The sequence below is a fragment of the Chamaea fasciata genome, unplaced genomic scaffold (genome assembly GCF_029207755.1).
Source record: "Chamaea fasciata isolate MVZ Bird 193981 ecotype frontalis unplaced genomic scaffold, bChaFas1.0.hap1 SCAF_2, whole genome shotgun sequence".
Classification (NCBI taxonomy): domain Eukaryota; kingdom Metazoa; phylum Chordata; class Aves; order Passeriformes; family Sylviidae; genus Chamaea; species Chamaea fasciata.
The window spans coordinates 104,360,330-104,371,962 of NW_027094087.1; the positions used below are offsets into that span (position 1 = coordinate 104,360,330).

An 11,633-nucleotide genomic window follows, 5' to 3' on the forward strand; every position below is an offset into this window, starting at 1 on the left:
AATTTCTCTTTTCCTCAATTTTTCTCTTCAATACAGGAAGTTTAGCATATGAAAATAGCTCTTCTTTAACTTCAAGCATCAACTACTTGAATTTGTAATGGAATCATTTTTTATCCCAGAGTATTAAGGAAAAAAATTAGGGTTCTGATTTCAAATAAGTATTAAATATTTTTAATGATTTTTTTTGGTAACACACTTTTCAGTTTTAAATAAATGTTTCTGGATTGTACTCAACTCCATTGACTTCTAGAAAAATAGAATTTTTTTTCCTTTTTTCTTTTACTCATTTTCTGTTCATCATGAAATGTTGTGTTGCTCTTCTTAATTCTGGCTTAAGGAAGGCCTAGTTTTGTAAGGCACAACCGTTAGTCCAGATCAGGCACAGGCATTGTAATACTGACTGAGTCTTAAGCATCAGTGGTATTCGGTATTCTCAGCTGGTCAGCCACCTAAGTATTCACAAAATGTTATTTTAATCCTTGGACTGGAGTGGGTACAGTTTGTCTGGCACAGCCTTAAGCAAAAGCCCAGCAGTCAGGGAGAGGAGGTGGCAATCTATATTGGTTACAAATATTTTGTAATATATTTGAAGGGCTTTGTAATGCTGTGTTGTGTTTGGTGTTGGATTTTATTCAGGTGTTGGTTGTTCTTTCTCTTTCATGATGTAAGTCCACTTGCACCACCGTCTAACAGAAATAAAAAAAGCAAGGAAAACTAATCTGCAATAGTGTATTTCACACTTCGAGACCACAAAGGAGTTGAATTACAAGAAAATAATTTTGCTGTAAATGTATTTGGCATCAATCACGATCCCGATTTCAGAAAACCTGACGTACTACTAAAAATTATCAAATATTATCTCTTCTTCTTTCCCTATTTCCAACTTTTTTTTTTTTTTCAATAACAAAAATCACACTGTTAGGAAATACATAATAAAGAAAAAAAAGAGATTGCAGGTATTCTACTCTGTCATCATACTAACACAAGTAAATGTTTATGTCAACATAGATAATTTTGTGGGAGAGACACAGTCAAAAAGTAAGGAACAAACTACAAATAGTTGCATTTGTCTACAAATACAGATGCAAAATCAAGGCATGTAAAATGGGTTGGGGATGCTTTTCTGATAGGTGTATTAATAATGCATCTAATTGCATAGTAAACCCATACAGAAAAAATGAATTAACAGGATATTTTGATACAATTTTATACTACAAATTATAAACTCATACTGGACTGATCATTAGGTAACCATGACAAGGGAGAAGAGGAAAATTCTTAAAAAGAATTTAAAAAGAATGAAACACTCTGTGTGATGATCTAGCAAAATATGCAGATCTCTCTGGGTACATACTCTGCTGATAACTATTTCTTGATGCTTGGCATCATTTTCCCTTGAAGCTATGCAGGGAGGATCCAAAGGCAGCGAACATCACACTGTGTGATCTCAAGTGGACAGCTGAAATCCATTTTCTTGGTAAAGGCATGTCACCCAAGTATCTAAATAAAGAATTTCAGATGTGTGAATTTACACTGTTTCATCACTGCTGTAAAGAGTCATTGTAGACTGGATTTTCAAAGGAGCTTTGGAGGAAGCAATTCCTATTAAAAAGTCAGGTCTTAAACTTTCTGGACTCTACTGCCTATAAAGCAGTATTTTCCAATAGGAATCCTTATTCTTATGCCTTTCACATGAGAGGTGCTTTGGAGAGCAGAGTGTTTTTGTTAGCCTGTGCTGGCTTTGATCTTGTGATAAGTTGAGTAATATGTTAAAAAATATTTAAAAACAGGATTTTTCTTAACTCCTCCCACTCTTTATGAAAATGCCAGATAATTTGAAACTCCTATTAAAAATAATCTGAAAATTCAAGTAAAAGTTTGCCATTAGCATCTGCCCATTTTCCACGGGCCCATATGGAGATAATTCACATCTCTTTTTTCAGACCATGACTTGTTATTTACAAGTGAAGCCAGTACTACAGTTCTACACTGATCAGAACAAGAGTATGGAAAGAGTGCATTTAGTCAAAGTTCAGTTACCCGGCTGCTTCTTGACATGAAATGAATTTCTCTCATCCTTTTTCAGCTCTCCTTTATGTACTTGGTCAAATCTAAGTAGCCCATCAAACTAAGGATTTATGCTGCTTTTAGGATGGATACTACTGAAAAACAAACTAGTCTTATTTTTAAATACATAATGTTATAAATGATCAGAGCCAATTTCCAAAATCAAAGATTTATTTAACAAATTTGAAAAGCAATTTCGGGAAACACCACCACAAATCAGGACAACATCGATCGAATGTTGGGTGGACAATCCGGGAGCAGCAAAGGGTGCTTCTCCGGAGTACTGCCCACAAATTCGGGGTCTCAAGGTAGGTGTTTTATACCATTTTTCTACCCTGAGGCTAAAACAAGACGGGAACAAAGAACCCGAAGAACATGACATCATGTACATAACATAATCATTGAAATGCCTGGTGTCCACAAGGGATATCTGAAAGAGTTTCCTGAGAAATTGAAAAGATGTCTGAATGAAAAGTCTCCGAATCTTCTGTCAGAAGGTTTCTGCCGCCCTCTGCCCAGATTGGTATCGGATCTCCTGATGAACTGTGAAGATGTGGTCAGCCCATGCTTAATGGGCCGTTTCCCTGTTATCTCTCTGGCAGATGTCGAGGTAACACCTTTGGACTGTGTAAAGACTGTGGTATGCAAAGAGATGCCCTGGAACTGTTTCCAGGAATTCAGGGGTTTTTACATTCCACTGCAAAGTTTTAATACACACAATTTTAATCCACAAATTTAAAACTATGTATCTATTACACATAACATAAGCCTAACCAAATCATGTTTCCTTTATCTTTGCAGAACTAAAATTATTAACTCAACAATGTATTACAACAGTATCTCAACCATGTTACTCCTTTAGCTATTGGGAATTAACATATCTTTTAAAAAACTTGATAATTTGTACTTTCAATAAATAATTTCAGCACAGAGCTTTTCAGCTAAAGATATGATTTTCAACTCTTTCTAATTGCTTATTTTTCTTTTTAAACACTGAAACATTATTATGCCATTAAAGATCTAGAATAGCAATAATAATAGACATTTTAAATACAACTTGAGCTAGAAATATTTTTTTCCTTATATTGACATAAAAATGCTCAAAAAGTAGTTTCAAGAAGAAAGGAAAATAAAAGAAACCAACCTGTTTCTGAAATTTATATTCTTGCTTACAATCTGCTCCCAAATCAAAAAGAATTGCTAATGTCAGGTGGGTCAAATCTCCTGTGAATTAATTGGATTTTCTGTTAAGGACTCCATCTCACAAGAGATTTCTGGCCATCATTATCATGTAAAAATCTTATTACACCTTACTTACTCAAACCCTTCAAATGCTTTCATAAGGGAGAGGTGGGGGAAGGGGGAGGAGAAAGGGAAGAGCACTATGGAAAAGGAGGACACAACACATTCCCCTTTGGAGGTTATTGTAGGACAGGAGTGCAACATTGCAACAACAGGGTGCATTTTGGCCTTGACAAGAAACTAAATTTCCCTTCATCCAGGGTTATAGATGTACATTTCTCTGTTTTCTCTTCTTGCTGCATTTCAGCTCAGTAATGTTTCTAAAACAGATCTGTGAGTGGAAATATTGATACATTGAACAGAGTTCCTGTGATTCCCTTGGTATGAACAGTGGCAGAAATAGTGTTGGGACACTACGCAGCAATTAAGATGCATATGTTATTTTTTTTTATCCCCTCAAGGTATGGAGCATACTTGAACTTATGAAACAATCTAAAATGGTTGGCTTTAAATATATGAGCTTTTCTTTTCTGTGCATGATTTTATTCTATGTTGCAGCTTGTATGGTTGGTTATCTTAAAACAAGAAACTGCAAAATGAACTATTAATAATTATAATGACTGTAACAGCAGCTAGTCTTATACGGCTTCCCACTAAGTTCTTGAGGTACATAAAGAGCAGCTGTACCAAGAAAAATACTTATGATCCACAAATATGACATGAACACATTGCTGCTACATTCATTAAACATAAATTTATTCTCAAACAGTAAATGCAGAAACATGGCAACAGATTAGAAAACACTGAGGATGTTGTCATCAGCTGAGAAAGAAACTTGACAAGGAAATAGTCCTGAAAAAGAAATTGTTGTGGTATTGACAAAGGCAACCCACTTGTATTCACACAGATGTCTCTGCTGCCAGTGCAGACAGGCAGTGACAATGTTCCTGGATGTGAACAGGCTCTGGCATATAAATGCATACGCAGGGTGGAAGTGACTGGGCAGGTTGTCTCCTCACTTTCAGCCCAACTTCATAGCAGCCTGTTGTGCTAATGCAACGTTTTGAACCAAGAGAAAACAAAACAGGGGGGTGAGGAGGAAGAGTTTTTCAGTAGCTGCAGGGAGAAGAGAAACAGTAGGTGATTACTAGAGCTGACATTCATCATAGGAAACAGTTAAGAGCCAAAGCTTCATCCTGATTGCTCTGATTTCCTCCATTTACACTAAAGTGAGTGATATGTGATAAATGGCAAAGAGGCCTTCATTAGAAAGATATTGTAATTCACTATCATTTTACTAATTAGCTCACTTGTGGCTTTCAGTGCTCTTCAAGTTCTGGTTATAATCTTCTTACTAATTGTTGACTGCAAACAGAATAAAGTTATACAGCTTGCATAAGGAATCCCAGAGAGAAAACTATTTGCTTTATGTGATAGATCCAAGATGTTTTCCTATACCATCATTTGTCTTCAGTATAAGAAAGAATAGAATATCTGAATGCAGTGATGGTGAGAGAAAGAATTGTGTTTACTATGGTATAGATTTATATTTTCACGTCCCTGATATTTTCTGTGAAAATAAAATGGTTCTGATTTTTAATGTTTTTATTTGTTTATTTTTTACTATTAGGGTCAAACAATCATCTTTCAGACAGTTTAATTCCATTCAAATCCTGCCTTTCTGTACTAGAAACCTTTTTTTTTTTTTTTTTTTTTTTTTTTTTTTTTTTTTATACTGTAGGTTTCATTTTTTAACTATCTGCTACTGGAAACAACTACATTGGAAAATTCATCAGTATTTGAAACAGGACTTGTCTTCTCAATAATGTTTAGAAAACAGAGCATGGTTTCAAGTGCTACTTGTTCAGTTCTATTTGTAGGCACAGCTGGAGAGCCCCAGGTCAGAGCCTGGGGAGAGTTCCCCAATACAGCTTTACTGCTACATACAGGTTACCCCTACCCATGTTTCTGAAGATTTTGTTTCTCTGTCCTGCTTTCTTGTCCTCTTTAGATCAATATTCAAGACACAATAGTGGTCTTTCCTCTTTCTGATTAGTTTCTATCTTCTGGTTGTATTAGATTCGCCAGAGCCCTAATATAACAATGGAAGCACAAACCACTATTTTTCTTCCCTGCTCAGTTCTCTCCAACATTCCTTTTTCCTCAAAGTCTTAATTTCTGTATTTTTGGAAAAATATAGACACACTCTGCTTATTCATGTATTTGAAGATTCCAGCTGCCACACAGCCAGCACACTTAACTGGACAGAGCCATCAAAAATTCAACAAGAACAGGATCTAGACCTGCTCTTTCTAAATATGTAGGCCCTGTACAACTCAGACACCTCATGTGGGTCAAAGCCTGTTGTTATGTAAGTAGAGTTAAATTTATTTCAAAATTAGGAAAAGAGAGCAAAATTTTTTATTTATATTTTCTGCAAATTATCCTAAAATCCTTTAAGATGTTTCTGTAGAAACAGTATTTCCTTCACAACTTAATTTCTAGAGAAATGGTATGAACATACTAAAAATAAAATCTCTCTTTATCTTTTTAACTCACGGAGGTATCTCCATTCCCCATTACAAACCTGATATACATTCTGATGAAAGAGCATTATGTTCATCTAAGATTTTCTCTGAGATTCTTTTTCTGAGCTCTCTTTCTCTATAATTATTCAACTGCCATAGCTCCTCAGAAAGAGAGCAGATGGATTCAATAAGCAAGCTGATTGAAAGAAATGGATTACATAATAAAGTATAAATGCATATTGGACTTAAATAATGAGAATAATTTGCTTTCAAATTGCGGTGCCTTTTTCATCAAAGGCATAATAAAGTCTTTAATATTTCATTTCTGAACCTTGTAGACAAAAAATCTACAACTGTTCTCCACAGGACATCAGATCAAAACAATACACAAGTTTAATTTTAAGTTAACAGCTAAAACTATTATAACTGTTATAATAACTGTTAAGTGAACTGAGCTATAGTTCATTTAAAAATCCCCATATTCTAAAATACACAATAGATATTTTAAAATGGTAAAACACAGCTTGTACGCTGTTTGCCTCATTATAAAATAATTACCAAAAATGAAGTTCTACTAAATCTTTTCAAAGTTCTTTAGTAAAATTAAATTTCATTAAACATTATTGCTTTGATGATCTTGTCAAAGTGTTACAGACGTAAAATGGGAATGACATCTGTTAGGGTTCTTACATGAGTAAGGAGTAATGATCCCTCCCATCCATTTGGTAATCTACAAACTTTATTAGGAGGCAGTCTAGGAGATTAAGACTATTCAGGTCAGAAATACAGAATGAAGTAGCATCAGCAACACCCCCATTGAAATAGATGAGTATTTAGTAATTTGGTGTTCCCAAGAGAACTCCTTTGTGTGTGAGGTTATGATCAATCATTCACTGTCATGGGTCATTGGCAGTCATCTGAAATGCAATGGCCTGATTTGATTTTTCCATAACATTGGAGTTATTGCAGCAGATTATCCTTAGGGCTGATACTTCAGTCTCTTTTTCTTCCCCCAGAACAAACTTAGCAAATGTTCGTGTATAAAAGTCAGCTAGTGAAGTATAAGCCTTTAAAATTATTTCAAAGCAGAAATAATTTCATCAAAGAGTAGAGAAAGATCCCAATGAAGATAAAAATAATAAAGAAAAAATCCTTACAAACATGAATTCAGTGGGCTTCAGCCACAAATCCATGCTTACTAGTTCATTATACTTAGAAACTAAGCAGGGTGTGTCACCTTTTGTTAAATGAAGTTTTCCTAAATCTCTAACTTTCTGTCCATTATTGCCTTTGCTATTTCCTTCTTAGACCAAATTTAGAGCCTGCATATGAGTGTTCTGACAAGTCACACAAGTAAATATCCCTAGGCATCATCTTTCTGACAGAGAACTCTCCTGTGTAGAAGAGTTGCTCCTCACTCTTAATGAACCTTCTCAGGATCACCACTGAATTTTGGATCTGGAGCAAAGGATGGAAGGTGTCATCTGGAAGCCTCCCAGGTGTGAAGAAAGGGAAGGTCAGACACAGCTGCTTTTCATTTTGGTTGTTATAACTCTTCCCTTATCAAGTCAGCTTTTTCCAAGCTGTAGATTACACTTCTATTTTCTTCCTCATGAAGATGTATAAGGCCTTATTGGCAAAGCGTTTGTAATTTTGCCTTCATATAATTTGCAAACTTAGAAAAGCAATTATTCTGAAACACCACGTATTTTAAATTGTGCCCTTACTAGCTATTATTAGCAGAAGTAACAAATTTACAGATATGCATTGATGAGCTTTATTAAACAAGTTGGACTAGTTTAATAAAAAATATCATATAAATTATATAGCTATATAGTTTCTATAAAAACTTCTATATTTTTCCTAGAAATTTCTCCATTAAATTAAATTATATATTCTTCTAGGCTCATAAAGAAAAAGGTATCTATTCAGAAGTGTTGATCGATGTTAACACATAATGCGTTTTAAAATAAATAATTTCTGGTTAGTTCAGACTTTGAGGAACCAAGGAACACTTCCAATTCTACTGTCCTTGTTCTTACAGGGGACCTCAATATGATAAAATCGACTGGGAGGATCCCACAGCTGGTACAACCCAGGCCAGAAGATTCCTAAAAAGTTAGATGACAGCTTGATGGAAGAGGTACTAAGGGAGACAACTCAAAAGGATGCCCTCCTGGATGTTTTTGTCAACAGAGAGGATCTCGTGAGCAAAATGGAGTCTTGTGGCCACCTTGGCCACAGCAACTGTGAAGTGACCAAGCTTAAAATCCCTGTTTACAGGTGGAAAAGTGCAGCAAAACCATAGCTCTGGACAAGAGGAAAAATAAACTTCAGGGTTCTCATGGAATTAGTAAGTAAGATAATATTTTTGCATATGCTGGGCCTATCAGTGCTGGTCAGTTTTTAATTACCTCCTAAGGGAACAGGAAATTCCTAAATGTTGGAGGTCATGCAGACAAGGCAGAAGGTCAGCTTGTCTGAGCAGGGATTCTCTATTGGAAATAAGGTAAAAAAGGAAGGTATATGCCAAATAAAAACAAGGTTAGGTGACTTGTGAAGAATACAGAGATATTGCTTCCCAGCGTAGGGAGAAAATTTGTGCGTCCAAAGCTCAGTTGGAGTTGAAGCTGGAAAGAACCATGGAGGACAATAAAAGAGTTTTTTTCAAATATATTAATGGTACTGGAGGAAAAACATCAGTCTATTACAGAATGGGGATGGCCACCTCACAAACAGGGACATGGAGAAGGCAGAGGTGTTTAGCACATCCTTTGCCTCCATCCTCAACATGGAGGGTGGACCAAGGGAGTCCCAGTGCCCTGAGGACCAAGACTGTGAGACTGATAAGCTTCCAGCTGACTGAACTTTTGTAGTATCTGCTCCTTCAGTTAGATCTCTACAAATCTATGGTATCTGATGGAATTCACCCAAGAATCATCAAAGAACTGCTGATGTCATTGCAAAGCCTCTCTTGATGATTTTTAACTGTTTTTTATGATGCAAAAGCCAAAAATTTTATTCCACTCTATATATTATTTTATTTCACTAGAGGAGGTTCAAAATATTTGACTAGAAACTAGAACTTAAATGTCAAACTAACAGTCATATTTGATAATTACTAAGAAATGTACTGAACTTGGTGTGAAATAATAATTGATTTCACCTGTTGGGATACTAATCAATTACACAATCATAGTAAGCTAATTCCTTTAGGGGTATAAATATATTACTCCTCTCAAAACATTTTAAATTTTTTATTTTTATGCCCATTCATCAATTTTTTCTTTAACATCAATTAGTATCTTGAGAAAAACATTTTTATTAAAAGAGTTTTTAAGAAATTGCTTAAATGCTAGTTAATATTTTGCCTGAAATAACCATTTAATATTTGCTGCACTATTCTAGTTTTCAATTACATTAGGAATGGGATATTGAAGTGGTAAATACTTTAAACATCTTTAAATATTGTTTTCAAACCAATTTTAATCTTCCTGTTATTGACAGATATTTATTTTTGACGCCTTGCTATGCATTCTGTGTAATGTACTACAGAAATGGAGTGTTTATGTTGCTGAAGGAAAGAAAGGTGTGTAGGAAGTAATTTTTTTTATTTCACATTATGATTCACATATATTATTGATAGTATTTTTGTAATACTGGTATTGACTTTATCATTAGATGACTATACAAGAACTTTTTTGTCTTCTGGAAATATTGGTGATTTTTTATTTTATTTTGAAATACTAGAACAATTTATAAAGGCCATTAATAGTGCTTTTGTCAGTTTGTTTCTGGTGGTATTAGAGACAAAACTCAGAGAATACAAAAACTTCTTTTAAAATTTTACAGCAATTAAAATTATATGTGTCAAAGAATATTTCTAGCCATTAAACTTCAGAAAAAAAAATCAAAAACATGTCCCTGAAATTTTAAAAGAAGTTTTCAAATTATCCTATCTATGGATTAATATTTTTTGCTTTGTAATTCTCTTGAGAGATCTGGGAGATTCACTCTGCCTCAACATCTTTCCCTTCAAAATAAAAATCCACTTAAATCTGATGTTTTGAGTATGCCAGGATATACTCTGCCACTGAACCATTTGTGGAATACTCATTAAAAAGAGTGGAATCCCAATGTCAAACAATTTAATTTAGTGAGTCCTGGTGACCTGACTGATGCTTGTATCCACTGTGATCACAAAAATCTTACAAAGCAGAGACAAACATCAAACAACACCTCTATCTTTTGCACATTATTATCGTGTAGAAGCCTCAGTCAGGGCAGTGGCCCTGCATCTGATTGATGACTAAACTCACAATAAATGATAATCTTCATATAAGAAGACAGCAAAAATCAGTCCTGTGCAACACATGAGATAAATGGCTTCCTGATGTTTTTCTAACAAACTATTTTTTTACTGATCACCAGTGGTATTTAATTTTCTAGTCATCAGTAGGACTCCATAGGTGTTGCACTCCATAGTGACCCTGACCTCTTTCCAGCTCTGTGCCAAAATCTTCCCTACACATGGATCTGCAGGGAGAAAGAGAAATGAAACAATTCCTCTTGGCCTTTTGCTCTGTGTGAATATTTTTCCATCCCCAGTGCAGCACTGCAGCTGTTCTGTCATGGGAACGATTTGCTAGCAGGACAGCAGCAGGGGATAACAGACAAATGACAATAATAACAGCATGGTATCCTTCCACCTCTGTAGAATAGATAAGAAGGTGGCTTGTTTTCTCCCCCTTTCTGTTTGGGGCAGTTTATTCAGAGAGCTTGTACTGCTTGCAGACTGTTTGAAAGCAGGAGCCACCCAGTTAAAAGTAGGAAGTAATTATTGGATAATACAGACAATAAACATTAAGGAAGAATGAACAACTATGGTAAATACTAACGTGTTTCTCTAAGTCCATTATAGCACATAAAATGTTTATTCTCTAGGAAGTTGTCACTCGGGTGGGGATGGGTCAGCATCAACACATCCTCAGTGTTGCTGAGTTGCAGTCTTCCAGATCCCTGTTTTATTTCCTTAGTGCTATAAATATTTTCTGATAGTAGTTATTGAGTCCCTGTCTTGAGAACTGCCTTATTTTCAATAGTCAGGATACTGTCTGCCACTCTCACTGTTTTTCTTAACCTTTCCTTGCTCCACTCTGCAGATTTTCTTGCAGTTTTTTCCCCCACCCTAGAAATACTCTCAGAAGTTTATGCCCTGGCTGCACAGATATCCTTCATGGAAACTTGCTTCAGGACATGCTTCAGGGCTTGGTCTCTAGCCCTTCATGAAAGTAAATAAAATGTTGGTATTTCAATGAGGATCAATTTGTCAAGCTTTGTTCTATTTCCCTGCACTTCACGTTCTCCCAGGCCATTTTATTGTTTTCCCTTCAGTGCAGAATTTTTGGTTTTTAGCATCTCATTTCATCAATTTCTTCTCCTATCTTTTAATTTGATTTCATTCCCTGATTTTGGGATTTTTGGTAAGTATAATTTTGCAAGGTTTTATCCACTTCAAATAAAGAACACCTCACTGCCCAAAGAATGCTCTCTTCATACCTTTCTTCTTTGCACCTCCCCTGTGCTAGGCACCTCGGTTAAAGGCTGCTTTTACTGTTCCCCGTGTGGTTATCCATATGCTTGGGATTAGGCTTGAAATAAGTACAAATCCTGGAGTTCCAGGGACGCTGCAACTACAAAAGGCATGCAAAGGGAGCTTGGCATTGCCCCAACATTGCTCTTTTAATACCTTTCTGCTTGGCAACCGTCATGTGCTTGGCACCTCAGAAAAAGTCT

General features: G+C 35.5%; 1 long non-coding RNA gene across 2 annotated transcripts; it reads left to right on the top strand.

Moving 5' to 3' along the window:
• Window positions 1–7,455: 7,455 nt before the first annotated feature.
• LOC136286107 (uncharacterized) lies at window positions 7,456–9,715 on the top strand. 2 transcript variants are annotated; one of them, XR_010719763.1, is made up of 4 exons: window positions 7,456–7,757; window positions 7,882–7,980; window positions 8,121–8,190; window positions 9,345–9,715. It is a non-coding gene; the product is annotated as an uncharacterized lncRNA (long non-coding RNA). The 2 variants fall into 2 exon arrangements; XR_010719762.1 differs by having other exon boundaries at window positions 7,882–8,190.
• The last annotated feature ends 1,918 nt before the right edge of the window (window positions 9,716–11,633 follow it).